This window comes from Apus apus, chromosome 5 (genome assembly GCF_020740795.1).
Source record: "Apus apus isolate bApuApu2 chromosome 5, bApuApu2.pri.cur, whole genome shotgun sequence".
Lineage (NCBI taxonomy): Eukaryota > Metazoa > Chordata > Aves > Apodiformes > Apodidae > Apus > Apus apus.
In genome coordinates this window covers 41649606-41663940 of record NC_067286.1, presented here as the reverse complement: position 1 = coordinate 41663940, position 14335 = coordinate 41649606, and positions in this window count along the sequence as shown.

The window sequence follows — 14335 nt, the reverse complement described above, 5'->3', positions numbered from 1 at the left end:
TTCTTTCAAAAAATAGGGTGCAGACATGGTGGACAGCCACACCACACTATCTTTACCCCTCACCAACCAAAAAGGTCTTTGTCAAGGTGGCCAGGGCTTCCTCCTGCCTGTATCAGTGCACGACAGCCATCTCAGAGACTACTCATCCTCCAGCAGCAATACTGCAGGGCTGGGACCCACATCCCCTCAGTCTCTGGAGAGCCCATTTTCATGAGCAGGAGCTGCACTCCTGCTGTTTACAGACAAACAGGGGTTTGGGGAAATGCTAACCACTGTCTTGTCACTTTGACAACGTTTTCTTGATGGCCTGTCAACTGCTGATAAAAGCAATGTCCTCACACTTAGAAGCACGAGTCCCAGCATAATAAATCCCACACTCTTGTCTAAGGTTGAGTGATGGAGTGAGACAAAATTAGGTCATTTTTGCTGCAGATGTGTCAGTGAAGTTGGGGGCTCGTTCAGCAGAAAGCTGGTGACTTGTGAAGACTCTAATCCCATGGCTTTGATGAGCCTCTCAAATGTATCATGGCATTGATGAGTTGCTGGGCTGGGGCAGTGAGGTGTGCAAATCTCTGATGGCAAAAAGCAGCAAGGAGAAAACAAACAGTAATGTCCTCTAACAGGAGTGCAGAGGAGGGACTGCTGCTTTGGTTACTATGGTGGCTGGTCAAGAAGCACTGGGTTTGGTGAAAGACATGCATCAGAAAACAAATCCAGGTAATGCTTCTGTGTTTCCCAAGGAAGGGATCTCAGGAAAGGATGGCTCCAAAGTGGTCTCAGGAAAGAATGGCTCCAGCATTGGGAGTAGAGGCAGAATCAAGAAAGCAGGTGAAGTACCCCCTTGCCTCCTGCACCTTAGAGGTGGGGGGAATCAGTGCAGTAAAAAGCAACCTGGTCATATACCTTTTGACAGCATTGGGGGCTTCCCAAGGATTCAAGATAATTCTGCTTTTGAAAAGGCAAGGACTTTGATCAGAAACAGCTTTCAGAGCATGTTGTGTCCTACCTGACAAACCCCTTTGCCTGTGAAAGCTGTTTCACCAGTGTACAAGTGAGTGGGAAGATGCCCATGGACACAGAATTTGATTTTCTGAAAATGACTGAGGGTGCATTTTCAGGGCTGAGAGACAATTAGTCCAACCAGCCCTGGACATCCACCACCACTCCTAATCAATTCATCTATTGCCACTGCAGAATCCAGATGAAAAAACATTGGAGTTGTGTGCCCTTCTTTAAACCAGTCCCAGCTTCAGACACCCTTATTTCAGCTACACTGGTCCTCCCTAGGCTGGCAAGGGTTAAAAAAAATTGTATTATATGACAGACATATATTTTTCTACTCCCCAGACATGTTTCAGAGGAAATCCAGAGACCGCACAGTCTCTGATGGGATATACAGACTTTGAATCTTACAGGCTCTGATCTGAACAAAGGTTCAGAATCAGAGAGCTGTTCCTGCTGTGTATGTGGGCTATTTCTGCTCCTTATAATTGTTTCCTGTGCCACATGATGTCCACCACTGAGTTAATATCTGAATTTATTTTGACAGTCAGAAGAGAACCAGGAATAATTACAGCACCCCAGAAAGAGAAGTAGGGCTGAATTGCTAGAGTTTTGGGTGTGCAACCTTGAAGGAGGAGAATGGGGTTGGGTTATAGCTTCATGCAGTCAATGAGTAGTGTGCACTCTGCATGCTTGTACAAAAAAAAAAAAAAAAAAGACTTAGTAAGAGCTGTGGAGATTTTGGAGAGTCTTTAAATCCTGGTGAATAACCTCTTTTTATGAATTGGTGCTCTCTATTTCTCTGCAAGCGGCCAGGATTTCAGCAGCACAGAGCTGTGCTAGCATGGATTTGTGCTCTGGTGGTGTTATCCTTGATGTATGAAGCTTTGAGCAAGAAGCTGTACAAGAGTTAATGTGTTAATAAACAATTAAAGCCTGCCAAATATTAAGTAATGGTCCTGAGCCTGCATGCAGCCAGACCCCACGTGAAGGCCCCCGTGTGGTGACCAGATGCCCAGAGATATTGCAGGAGGAGTGGTAGAGAAGCATTGAAACTAGGAGTGTGGTGTGGCCTCCTGGATCAACTCAAGTAGTTTCCTTTCCGTCCACTGAGGGCACTGGCAACAGGTGTGTCTGACTCACCCAAACAGCCCTCGGGTGACAGCAGACCTCTGTAGTGCTCAACTTGGAAACTGTTATGAAGATGAATGGTGCATGTCACAGCAAATCAGCACCTTAGCAGCTATCAGTGGCTTAGCAGAAGGATTTGCTCAACGTTGAAGCAAGCCCTGTGTTCTTCAGAAGGAAGAGCATCTGTTTTTGAATGCTTGACTAATTTCTCATTATCTTATAGAAACAGCTTATACCACTGGAAAATCACCACCACCATGGCTAACCATCAGCCAGCAGTTGGCTACCTCCTTTGATTTACTGAGATTATCAAGAATGACACATGCGATCTAGGAACAGACACAGATATTTCAAGAGGAGAGACAAGTAAAAACCATTTGAAGAGGAGAGACAAGTAAAACCCCCCTCCTTTAAAGCAAGGACAAACAGAATGAGCAGGAGCAGAGCTGGTGGCTCTGTGAGACATGACCTGCAGCCATGACCAAGAGGAGATGCTGGGCTGGGTTGGTCTGCTGCCTGCTTGGATCAACTTCCAATAAATGTACCTGGTCCCTGGAGTCTGGGTAAGGTGAAGGTGGGAGTTTCTGTGTGAGGCTATGTGGGCCTGCCTCTCAAGGCCTTTGCCATGCCATGGACCTATCCATTGTTGCGTTTGTCTGCTCTGTTTGCTTCCCCACTAAAGGGCTGCTCCCTTTGGACTTCGCCAGTGTCCTGTGTGCTGCAGCCAAGGTCCAGCCTCTGCATGTGCTCCCTGAATAACAGTCCCCTGCTGCCTCAACAGCAGACTGGGAGCAGAGGGGTGTCAAACTTTGGGACGAATTTTACATCACAGACTCCAGATATTCAATGAAAAGCTTTGTTATTGCTACCACCAGGAGAGTCAAGCTCAACTATGGTCCCTGGGGCCAGTCCCCTTCAGTGATATTTTCCTTCAAAGTGTAAAGATGGGAGGGGGGGAGATAGGGGGCACTCTGCTTGTGTCCCTTTCACTCATTACAGAGCCCAGTGATTAGTTTCAGTTTCTCCATCTGTGTCACAGAGATAAAGTGATTTGCCTATCACTGCAGAGCACTTGGTGATTGCTGGGTGGAAGGCACTCCAAGAGGCAGCCCTCACCTTGTTCCAGCTGTATCATCACAGCTCCCCAAAGGAGTTTGGCTGTGGGAGCTGGCCCTTTCTGCCATCCTTCATCGCTCTTGCATCTGCTGGCACCACGTGGATGCTCTCTGGGCACACTGGAGCTCTGCTGCTCTGGCTGCACAAGAGCAGGAAAAATAAAATATGCCTGGGGTGTGAAGGGAGGAGGGAAGGGGCAGAGAGGGAATTGATGCCTGCTATTTCCACACCTCAGGTCTTTCATCATCATTACAGTTGTAAATGACAGTGTACAATTTACTGAGAGATAGAAGTAAGGAGGAAGCTGAGGAGAGAGGTTGGAAGAAAAAAGCGAGAAGAGGTAGAGTGATAGAAGTAAGAGAAATATGGGCACCACTTAGGGAAATAAAACAACAAGCACTGGGAAGAGCTGCACCAGACTTTGGAAACAATAGAAGAGAAAAGGGAGGGATGGAAAGAAACAGAACCTAGCAGGGCAATGGGGGAGACAGGAGAAGAGTTCTCTGGGAATTACCTGAAAGAAGCAGAAGCTCAGGAGCACTGATGGATTATTGATTGAGGGTACCTAACATATCTCATCCAGGAATATTTCACAGCTGGGAAAAGCAGCTGATGTTTGGGAAGAGAGGGAGCAGGGGCTGTTGGCAGCCTGCCTTCTGGCTTCACGTGGCACTCGTAGGGTTAAATCTGGGCTGCAGAATGCAGAGAGAGGAGGATAGGGATTTAGGAGTTCTCCATTCCCATGGGCCAGCTTTTAGAAATAAAAATGAGAGAATTAACAGATGCAGAGAAACACAAGAGACAGACAAAAATCCTTTGTCTAACAGATCTGGCAGAGCAGGGCTTCTTGCAGAGGTTAAGCAACCACCTAAAGCAACCTGTGAAAAATGCACTGAGACTCATTTGATGAAGAAATACCTTTTATTTATATGAGCCTCATGAGAAGGTATACAAAATCACAGCATCAGCAAATAGAGGCAGAGAATCTAAGACGCTGGTGTTCTCTGAATGGCTTGGAGACCATGACTTTTGAAGACTAAATATGCCAGCAGTAAGTCACAAGCAGCCACGAGGCTTTGAACAAGCGCAAGATGAAGCACAGGCTGTGGTGGGGACAGATGGTCTTGTTGGGTGAAGCGCAGGACTGGGGCTGGTTTTCTTCAGGAATGTGGTGGCCCCTGGATGACTTGGGGCATCTTGGGTGTCCTCCTGCTGTGCAAGCAGAGGCCAAAGTGCTGGGAAGAGGATGGAGTTGCACGTGGCTGCTTAGCATGCTGGTCCAAAGCCAGACAGCTTCCTGGAGGAGGGCGGGCAGCAGCTGCCTGGGGTGGCTCCCACATTCACCAGTCGCCCTTGTCTTCCTTTTCTGCAGGCAGCAAGGTCTGCCGGCAGCCTGTGGCCTGGATCCAGTTTCCAGGATGCCTCCAGCCCGGAGACATCTCCAGAACCTGAACACCACTCCCTCTCCGCAGGCCAATGCTGTTGTATTCAGGTGTCAGGGATGCAGCTGAGGTCCTCAGAGTCTGTGACAGCCCCCACAACTGGTAAGAAGCTAGGGTAGCTCACTTGAATGCACAGAATGTTTTCTGCTTTGCACCCCAATCCTCTGAGAGCACAGAAGGATGCATGATCACTACTGGGTCCCCAGTGTAGTGGAGCTGTTGGCTTCTCCCCCCATGCAGGACAGGCAGTGGCTGCTCCCCACTGATAGCTGTGCAGCTCCAAGTCTTTCTGACGGAGTGGCTTTCAGGGGATGGCAGGCGGACACACAACAGGTTGAGATGGCAGGGATGAGCCCTGTGGGGTTACAGGGACCTGACTGCCCTGTGACTGCAACATGGTTGTGAACTGAGCTGCTGGGGATGACAGGCAGCAAAAGTTACAGGAGTGAAGCTGTGGGGAGCTGGCGGGAGCCCTGCCAGCCCCTCGACCCCTGACACCCCAGAGCTCATGTCCCCAAGGGGCTCCTGTGCTAGGTTTTCCCACTCCTCAAACCTGGCCTTAAGTTGGTGGCACACCTCAGCCCCTGCAATGAGCCTTTTTCTGGCTGGTCCATTGCACAGGCTTTTTATACAACTCTTAATGAATTTCAGGGTTTGCTCCTTGTAGAGTCTGGATTAAACAGACTTTTAATTAATATTAAAAATAATACCTTTAATTGAAAGATAGCCTCCATCTGAGGTGAAATCTTGGCTCTGCATGAGCCAGCTTTCTCAAGCCAGGATTGTACATACCCATTAGCGTTCGGGGCAGTTTCAGCTCTCTAGCTTCTTCACAATTTAGAGACAAATGCCACAATTTGTTGGAATAACCCAGCTTCCTTTAATGAGCAAATTAAAAGAAGCTGGTGCAGAGCAGGAGGGAAAAGTGGGGTGGCAGGAGAATGCTAAAAACTTACCATACCAGCAGGGTGACATTCTTCCTGTGATGCTGATGCTCTTTGCCCTGCTACCCAAGCTTGAAGCCGATGTGGGCACCTTCATCCTGTGGCCGTCCCTTGCCCTGCACACCCAGCCTATGTCCAAAAATTACCATCTATTGTGCCTGACTTCCCTAGGGTCTAGCTTGCTTGACTGCATGGATAACCCTAGTTCTAACCTAGGTGCTGGTCAAAGCTATGTCTTGACAGCCTTGCTCTGCAGTCCCCAGCTATGCTCCTTTATCTCTGCCTTCTTCAACCCATGCCCAGTGGCACCTGCTTCTGTCACCATGATGTGGCATCAATGGCTTTCTCTCCACTGGCTTCTTCTTGAATCAGGTTTAAACTTCTCATCTTCACCTCCCTAACTTTATCCTTCCTCTCTCTTCTGTTTAGCTTTTGATTGCCCTTCCTGATCTCCTGACCACTTTAGCTTTGAGCTCTCCTGAAGGCACTTCTCCTGTGGCTGGCTTTGTGCCCTTATGTGCAGCACCCCACATGTGAACCCCACCTGTCCCTCTTCCCTGTCCATGCAATACCCACTGCCAGCATATTGCCTGTCACTGCCCTCTCCATGTGTTCAAAAATGGTATTTACTGAAGTCCACACTGCAGGCAGGTGAGAAGCAAGAATAATAGCAACTGTGCAGTGTCTTCCAGGCCCAGATCTCCTTGCTCTATAGCAGCGCTGCTGAAGGAACAGAGTAGACTGAGATGAGGACATAAGTTTGACAAGAAGATTTGGCAAGCAGGTCCTGTGCAGATAGAGAACAGGACTTCAGGACCTCCCTCCCTGCCCAAGCAGGGGGTTTGGAATTAGATGACCCTTAAGGTCCCTTCCATTCTATGAGTCTATGACATCCACGATAAACATTGGTGAAGGCTTTAAGGACTGGTTAGAAGCCAGGTCAGTCAATTCACTGCTTTAAAGGCAGCAGAAGTGAAGATGGCATGGTCAATGCAGCTCAGGCCAGCAGGCCAGCGTGCTGTTGCTTCCAGAACAACCTGCAAGGCACTATGGAGAACCCTGTGGAGAGGAAATTACAGTAATTGAACCAAATGGTCATGGAGGTGTTTACTGCTCTCTCAAGGTCATCAGGGGGTGCAGTAAATCAGGGTAAAGCCTTTGAAAGTTGTGCAACCAGAGAAAAAAAACAGATACCCCACCTCCCTGGTTTCCTGGGCCAGAACTGCTGCAGGACCCTGTGCTTCAAAAGCAGATTGGTACGGCATGCAGCACAGGGGAGTGGAGCCCAGCTGTGAAAAGCCTGATTGGAGCAACTTTGCACTGTTGGCACATCAGACTGCAGGGGGCTGCTTTTAAAAGTACAGGACCTTCAGACAGCTGTGAGATGCTGATTTTGGGAAGGATGTCTGACCACATGTCCTTGACACGCTGCTATGAGGTGACCCTAGCTGGGACAGCTCAATCCAGAAGCTGTTTGGCCATTTTGGTCTTCAGACCTTACCTGCTCAGGCCCAGAGCTCAGTTTCTGTGGTCTCACAGGCTGTGGATGAGGACAGCATGCTCAGTGATGGCATATCATGGACCGTATGCTACCTCCTGCACCTCAAACAGTGGGGAGAACCAGGCACTTCCCTCTGTCATCTTTCTCTGCCACACTTTGGACGTCTCCACAGCCAGCACATTAAATCCACCTCCTCTGCATCCCCAAAAACTCCTGTCTGCCCTGCAGACAGGGCTGCACATATGGGTTGCTCCTGGTTGGTGGAGGAAAAGGGCAGGCAGGCAGGGCCTGCTGTGAAGCTATTTGTGCTGATGGGTTTGGAATGCTGCATTAGAAACTCATCTTTGGCTTTCAGAGAGCCAGAGGGGCTTGTAAAACATTTCTATTTTGTATTCTCACCCTATAGGAATGTGCTTTTGAGTTTATATCTTTAAATGTCTCACAGATAACAGTATTTTAATTCAATTTATTATGGCACAGTCCCTCCAAACTATTACTCTTTATGTCGTAACCTGGCACGCTCAATACATGAAATACCTTGCTCTTTATAAATGATCTCTAGTCTGACGTTGAGGCAGTTATTGCTACAGCTGAATCTATAACTCTGAGAAGAGACCCAAGTAAAAAAACAAGCAGCTGCACAGACTTCATGCACTGTTGGCTGTTACAGCCCAGCATCCACAAGGAAACAAATATCTTGGCTACTTCTCCTTAGATTAAAGCTCCCCACCGCAGCCTGCCTCCCTGTGAAAGTACCTCAGAGTTAGTCTGAGTCAGTGTGGTACCAAAATGGTTGCAGATGATGTCCTTGTCACATATCCATCTCAGGGGTTGTCCTGGGGTTTGAGAGTCAAAACTGAGTGGGCAATTTATACAACTGCTGTTTCCCTCTGAACCTCACTGCTACTGTATTTTTGTCTCTATCTCCAGGCAGTCTTGCCTCCCAAGTTTTGTAAGACTCTTATTCCTGTTAATCCAGCCCCTACAAGGTATTTCAGCAGTTGATGTGAACGATTAATGGCCTGCTATGGATTTCAGATGGTGCATCAGTGCCACCCATGATAGCATTTGCTCTTCAGGAGGGAAAGCACTGTCCTCCTGCTGCAACGACTGAGAGGGACCTTCAGTTCTATGCAGTTATTTTTGGTAGTTCATAATTTTCCATTCAAATGCTACCTTTTGAGATGCATTTGCTCTTACTTCCTTCAGCCCATAGGTGGTATATTTTGTAAAGTTTGATACAAATCTGTTTGGCTGGTCTGCATTACTCAGATGGGAGGGAGGTAAAGTGGCTTTAGCACCACAGATATGTTCCAGATTGTGTTTTTTCTCTTCCTGCAGTTTGATTCAGTAACTCCAGCATATCCCTGTGCTGCTCTGCTTGCACTCAGGTCCAATGCTGTCATTATGCTGAAGGACAATTTGGTTACAAAGGGCAGTCTTAAGCTGGTAGCATGAGCTTTAGCAGGGCCCAGAGCCTGGAGGAACTGTTGCCCTGAGAACATGAGGCTCCATAGGAAACTGCTCTTGCTATAAGCGTATCTGCCACTGCTCCACCCCAGTGTTTGGATCCCAGATCTGTACTTCTCCCATTTTTCACTGTGACAGGTTGTTCCTGGGGGTCTCCTCACCTTCACTGCGCATTTCCTAGTGATTTCCTCTCACTGCTTATCAATTTTCCGTGTCATCTGAACATTCTGTCATTGGAGCAGATGCAATAGTCCATGAGCACTGTGTAGGGTGGGTTCACTGTACTCCAGCTCCCCTCCCACCCGTCAGACTGAAAGCAAACCCCAAAATAGTCTGACCAAGATCATTCATCCTTCCATTGCATCTCTTGCACCCTATTTCCCCTCCACCTCTTGTCACTCCAGATTCCTCCAGGATCCAGGCTCCTGTTTTGCAGGGTGCAATGTCAGTGCAAGCTCTGGTTCCTGGCAAGTACAGGCAAACCAAGAGGCTGGGTGGGACACAAGCTGTTCCGGGTGATGTTCATCCAGTGGCTCAGGCTGCAGGAGCTGGCATCCATGGCTTGCTAGTGGGGATTTAGACAGATCAAAATATTTCTTGGGAGGATACAGAGGGGGCCATAGGGTTATTGAAAAGGAATTCCATGTCTTTTTTGCAAAGAGGAAAAAAATGGAAATTTTGACCTTGTCTGAAGATCAGAAATGGGCTGCAGAGCCGGTTTTGACATTAATGAGCTGAGAGCAGAAGAAGGGCTTCTCTGGAGGTGCCTGCCCTCCATTTATCCATTTTCTCCCTGTTAAAACCATGGCACTCAGTGGGGACAGCAGCTCCAAAGCCCATCTTATTTTGTCATTTGAATGAAGTGTTTGATCTGAGAATTATTATTATTATTATTTACTATACGATGGCTGATAATGCCTTTGGCACTCAAAGCATGTGGGTAAGACAAGTCCCCAGCCCAAGGGCCATGATTCTACCTTCCAGTTGGTCACAGGACACCAGAATGCTGCTCTTGATGAAAAACGATGTGACGCATATGTGGTATGAGTCATTATAATGTTAACTGCTGTTACTTGAAGCCCAGACATTGCCAGGATCACTTCCCTCCCTGAAGATGATTCATGTGCCTCATGCGTGACAGTTCAGCCATTTTTTTGCTTATTCAAGTGAATTTCAAAATTTTTTAAGTGTTTGGAGGGCAAAGCCCTTCTATTCCTGTTTGCTGAGCTGAATTCCCTTAAAAAGTTCACAACCACACTTTCCCAGAGGCTTGATCCCAGGAAAGAGGAAAAAAAGAGAAGCTCCAAGACCTGCAGGTCTGTGTTCATGAGGGTTTGCAGTAGGAGGCTCCCCTGACACAAGGTCCACTCCCCACCCCAGCCGTGAGGCAGAGGTTGCCCCATGCACCGAGCTGCTCACGAGCCAAGTACAAGCCCCCTTGAGAGGGCAGGGGGATGTTGGAGGGTCTGCAGGAGGCTGCAAAGAGGGATGCAGCCCACCACTGCCTCTTCTCTGAGCCATCAAGGAATGGAGCACAAATGGGGAAGGTCCCTGTGGTGCTCATACAGCTGCTCCTCGATATCTTCTGCCTAACTCTGCTGGCTGCCTTTCATCTCGGGCTTCGGTGGTATTGTACAGTTCCATGCCTCCTGCCAATAACTGAGTGAGGAGCTCCCCAGGGCTCTGTCTGGCAGCCTCTAAAGATGCTTTATTCAGCAATTAGTCAGTGGGGGACTTGCTTTCAAGCTGGTGACTGCCACCGCACGTAGTTGCTGTCTTTGCTGGAGCTGGACTTAAACCCAGTGCAGCCATATCAGTGCATGGAGGCAGCCTGAGAGCCCCCAGCCTCTGTGGCTGCTCGTGTCCTCATGTGCACGGGTTGAGACACACACTCAACACAACATTGTTGCGTAGAGCAGAACAACTCTGAGAAATGAGAGGGAACAGAAAAAAAACCTAGTAGATTAATCTTTGAGAAAGTGAAGCATCACAGATCAGGCCCTTTGGGATGATAGGATTGAACCCTGTTGGCTCAAAGCCAGCTCTGGGACACGGGGAGTTTTCTCTCTGTCGTCTCCTCTCAGAACATGGCTCAATCCTGCTGTTTTCTTCTTGCCTTCCAAGCCTCTGGGGACTAGTGACTGCAGTCAATACCAGCAGCAGAACCAGCCCTGGAAGGCTAAATCATGTCCGTCAGCCGTTGACCTCACTTCCATCCTGATCTGAGCTAGGAAAGGGTTGCCAGGCAAACACGTGTCATGGGTTTCTGTTCTTGGGAAGAATTATGTCAGAGTGAAGTCTTCAGTTTCAAAGGGTGTTCTCAAACACCCTTAACTCTACCCTGGCCCAAACACATCTACATTTTTTACAGCTGAAGTTCACCGAGATTTTTTGGTACAGGCTACATGGGAGTACAGGTTTGGGGTTGTGTTTATTTAAGGTTCAGGGGATTTCCCCCCCTTGATTTTCTTCATAACTTGGAGTTTCACCTTCAACAGCAATCTCATCTCTGCCATTCAGTGACACCATCCAAACAATACGTGGCCACAGAATCATAGGATGTCAGGCTGGAAGGACTGTACTGAAGTGATCCATAGCATACAGGTTGTCCCACCAACTCAGCTTTGTTTTTTTAAGAGCCTGTTATCTTTCATGGCCAGATTTACCACAAGGCTCTGGCTGTGGGCAAAAGCAGCCTAAGCATATGGACCAGCTATTCTGGGTTTGGAGCTGCTTTGCTTTGCCAGAGCAATGCAAAGCAGCCAGACAGCATACAGGGTTCGCTTCCCTATCCTGCTCATCCTCCAGATGTCTGCTGTTTGCCTGAACACATTCCCTCCATGCACCCATACACACCACCTCCTCCCTCCTTGCCCCTGTCGCATTCTTGTACATCCCATGCTGCTCCCCCACTATTCCATCCTCTTGGCTGGCTGTCATCCAGGAGCATCAGCTCTGAAGGGGACATTTGGAATTCATTAAGTTCTCTTGCCCTCATGAGGACTTGCCCTTTTTCATAATGACCTCCATGTCCTATCATCCTAAGTGGGACAAGCATCCAAGCAACATGCCCAGGAGGATGGGCGTTTCCAACACCGTGAGGAGCTGAAGATGCTGCCACACACTTTAGGCATCCAAACAGGCTCCCTAGCTGAAATGGGGAATAGGTCCCATCAAATGGCTATTCACAGTACATCAGTTGAGAGTCTAATTACTGCAGAATGCAGGTGCTCTGAATAGATTTCTGAAGGCACCTGAATTCCCCCATTCATCATCTGCCAAAGAAAAATGCCTGGCAGCAAGCAGCCTGAATGCTGCTCCAGCACCACTGGCAAGGGGCGGGAAGAAGAGAGCCTGGTTTTGACATGACTACAGGAGACACTGTCGGGGTGAGGGGTGATGGGAGACAGGGGGAGGGAAGAAGGAACTTCCCCATGGATTTTTCTGCACTGAAGTGTTTTAGTCTTCAGCCTCCTCAGAAGCTGATGTTTACTGAGAGAAAAGAAAATTACACTAACCCCAGCAGGATGCTATCCAAACATACCTCAGACACTGGCTTCTCGGGAGATTTAACTACACGGGAAGTTGGAGACATCTGTGTTATCAGGTGATAATCATATCAAACACATGACAAACTCTGATGCTGGGTGCTATGCTTCAAAGGGACCTTGCTTACTGATGCCTCTTAAGTGGCCAGATTGCCTTGCAAGCTCTTAAAAAGTTCATTCTGTGCTCTTCTTGGCTTGGTGCTTCACTTTTACAGGAGGCACTAATTTTTTAAACTGTATTTTTCACAATAAATTATCTGAATCTGTCTCCTTATTGAAAAACTTCCACTTGTCCATAGCAGCTTAGTCACTGCCAACACAGTAATGTAATATTTTTGTTATTTTCTGTATCCCTCTATGAGAGCAATCTGGCAGCATATTGAGGTGTTTTTTTTTGCCTCACCACTGTACATTAACCAGATGGTTTTCTCTCTATTGTCCACAGATACACCCACGTCTTTTTTTTTTCCTGCTTCATGCTTCCAGTTAATTTAGAAATCACTAGTGATTATTAAGAGTTGAAGTCTTTCCTTCCAATATGCTTTACCTTCTCCTTGTCCACGCTTAATTTCTTCTTCCATCATGTTGCCCAATTAATTAGCTTTGGCTGATCCCCCCCAAAGCTTCTCTCATCTCTAGCTTTCACTAATCTGATAATTTTTGATAGCTGCAAGTGTGGCTTTAATCTATTCAGAGCTCCCCCTGCCATCATAAATAGGCAATTCAAATCCCCCCACTTTGCTGGTGCAAGGGGCACTGAGTGCCTCTAACCAGTGGATCCTGCCTGGTGTCCACCAGTCCCACTCATGTAGCCACCCAAGAGACAATGTCCAGTTGTCTCGAGTGTGACACATTTCATTGTGCCTCCACTCCCTGTTTCTGCTTCTTTGAGGATGTTCTGCAGCTGAGTCCTCACTTGCATGGACACCTTGCAGTTATTGGGTGTTTTAGTAGTTTCTGTCCCTTTCTGGCATGAAACCCTTCATCTCAGCTCTTTGCTTGGGACTGTTTGGCAGGAGTTCTGACTTTCAATCTCGAGTGATCTGGGGTTTTTTTTGGCTGTCAATAAAGTAATGTTACCAAATATGTCGTGCTGTATTTATCTGTTGCTATGTCTGCAGTTAGATGAAGCATGTGAAGCTTTGGACATATTGGCAGGGAGTTTTAATGTTTAAGAGAACACAATCAAAAACAAAATCCCACCTTCCCATGCAAGGCAACCCTGAAACACAAGGTCAGCTTTTTTCTTGCATATTTTGTATCTGTGGCAGGATTTTTTTCTTTTTTTTTTAAGGGGGGGCATCACTTAGCTGGCATATCAAGCCAATGTGATAGTGCATCAACTAACATTTAATGTAACAAGATCTCATTTCCTTCTGCTGGATGAACTCATGCCAGAGGTCTCTCTTGCAGCTGAGAGCAAAGGGCCATTTCAATATCCATTTTTCCTCTTGTTCATCACAGCAGATGCATAAATACAGCAAGAACTTTCAGTGGAGTGGGAGGCTCTGTGTCTTTTGCTGCACTCCCTTTGGAGTCTGTCCCTTTTCCTTCTCTGGGCAGGAAACTTTCCAACTGGCAGCTTATCACCAGTGCCCTGGAGGTGATTAATCTCCGACTGACTTCTCCAGGCCACACAACCCTTTTGCCTGGTATCACCTCCCGGGGGACACTACCCCTCTCTAATCTGGATTGGATGGCTGCAGTTACAAAAGCAAAGCCCCAAACCACATTGTTTAGGTTGCTTTTTGCCATACCTCCATAAGCACTAGCACATACATATAATATATGTGCACGCATACAGTTCTTTCATAGCCACTCGAGGTCAGAGACACTTAGATTTGGGATGCTAATGTCGCCTTATCATCGTTAAAACAGGAGAACTGTGCTGCAGCTCTGCTGCTAAGCAGCGTATCTGTGAAAGTTGGCGAGGGCTAATCCCCTGCCCTGCTGGGGCAATCACAGCACCTGTGTGTTAATCCAGGGATGTGCACACCCCAGCGAAGGAAGGAAGAGATGCCCTGGACTGATGAAAGCAGCCAGCGGGGGTTCTGCAGGGGTGACTGTGGTGGATGTGACCATGCAGACCATGGTGGCAGTGCTGTCTCCATCAGCCATCATCCCTGCTTGCCTTCTGCCAGGTACCTTGGCATCTTGACATGGCATAAAGTCACGGCAGCT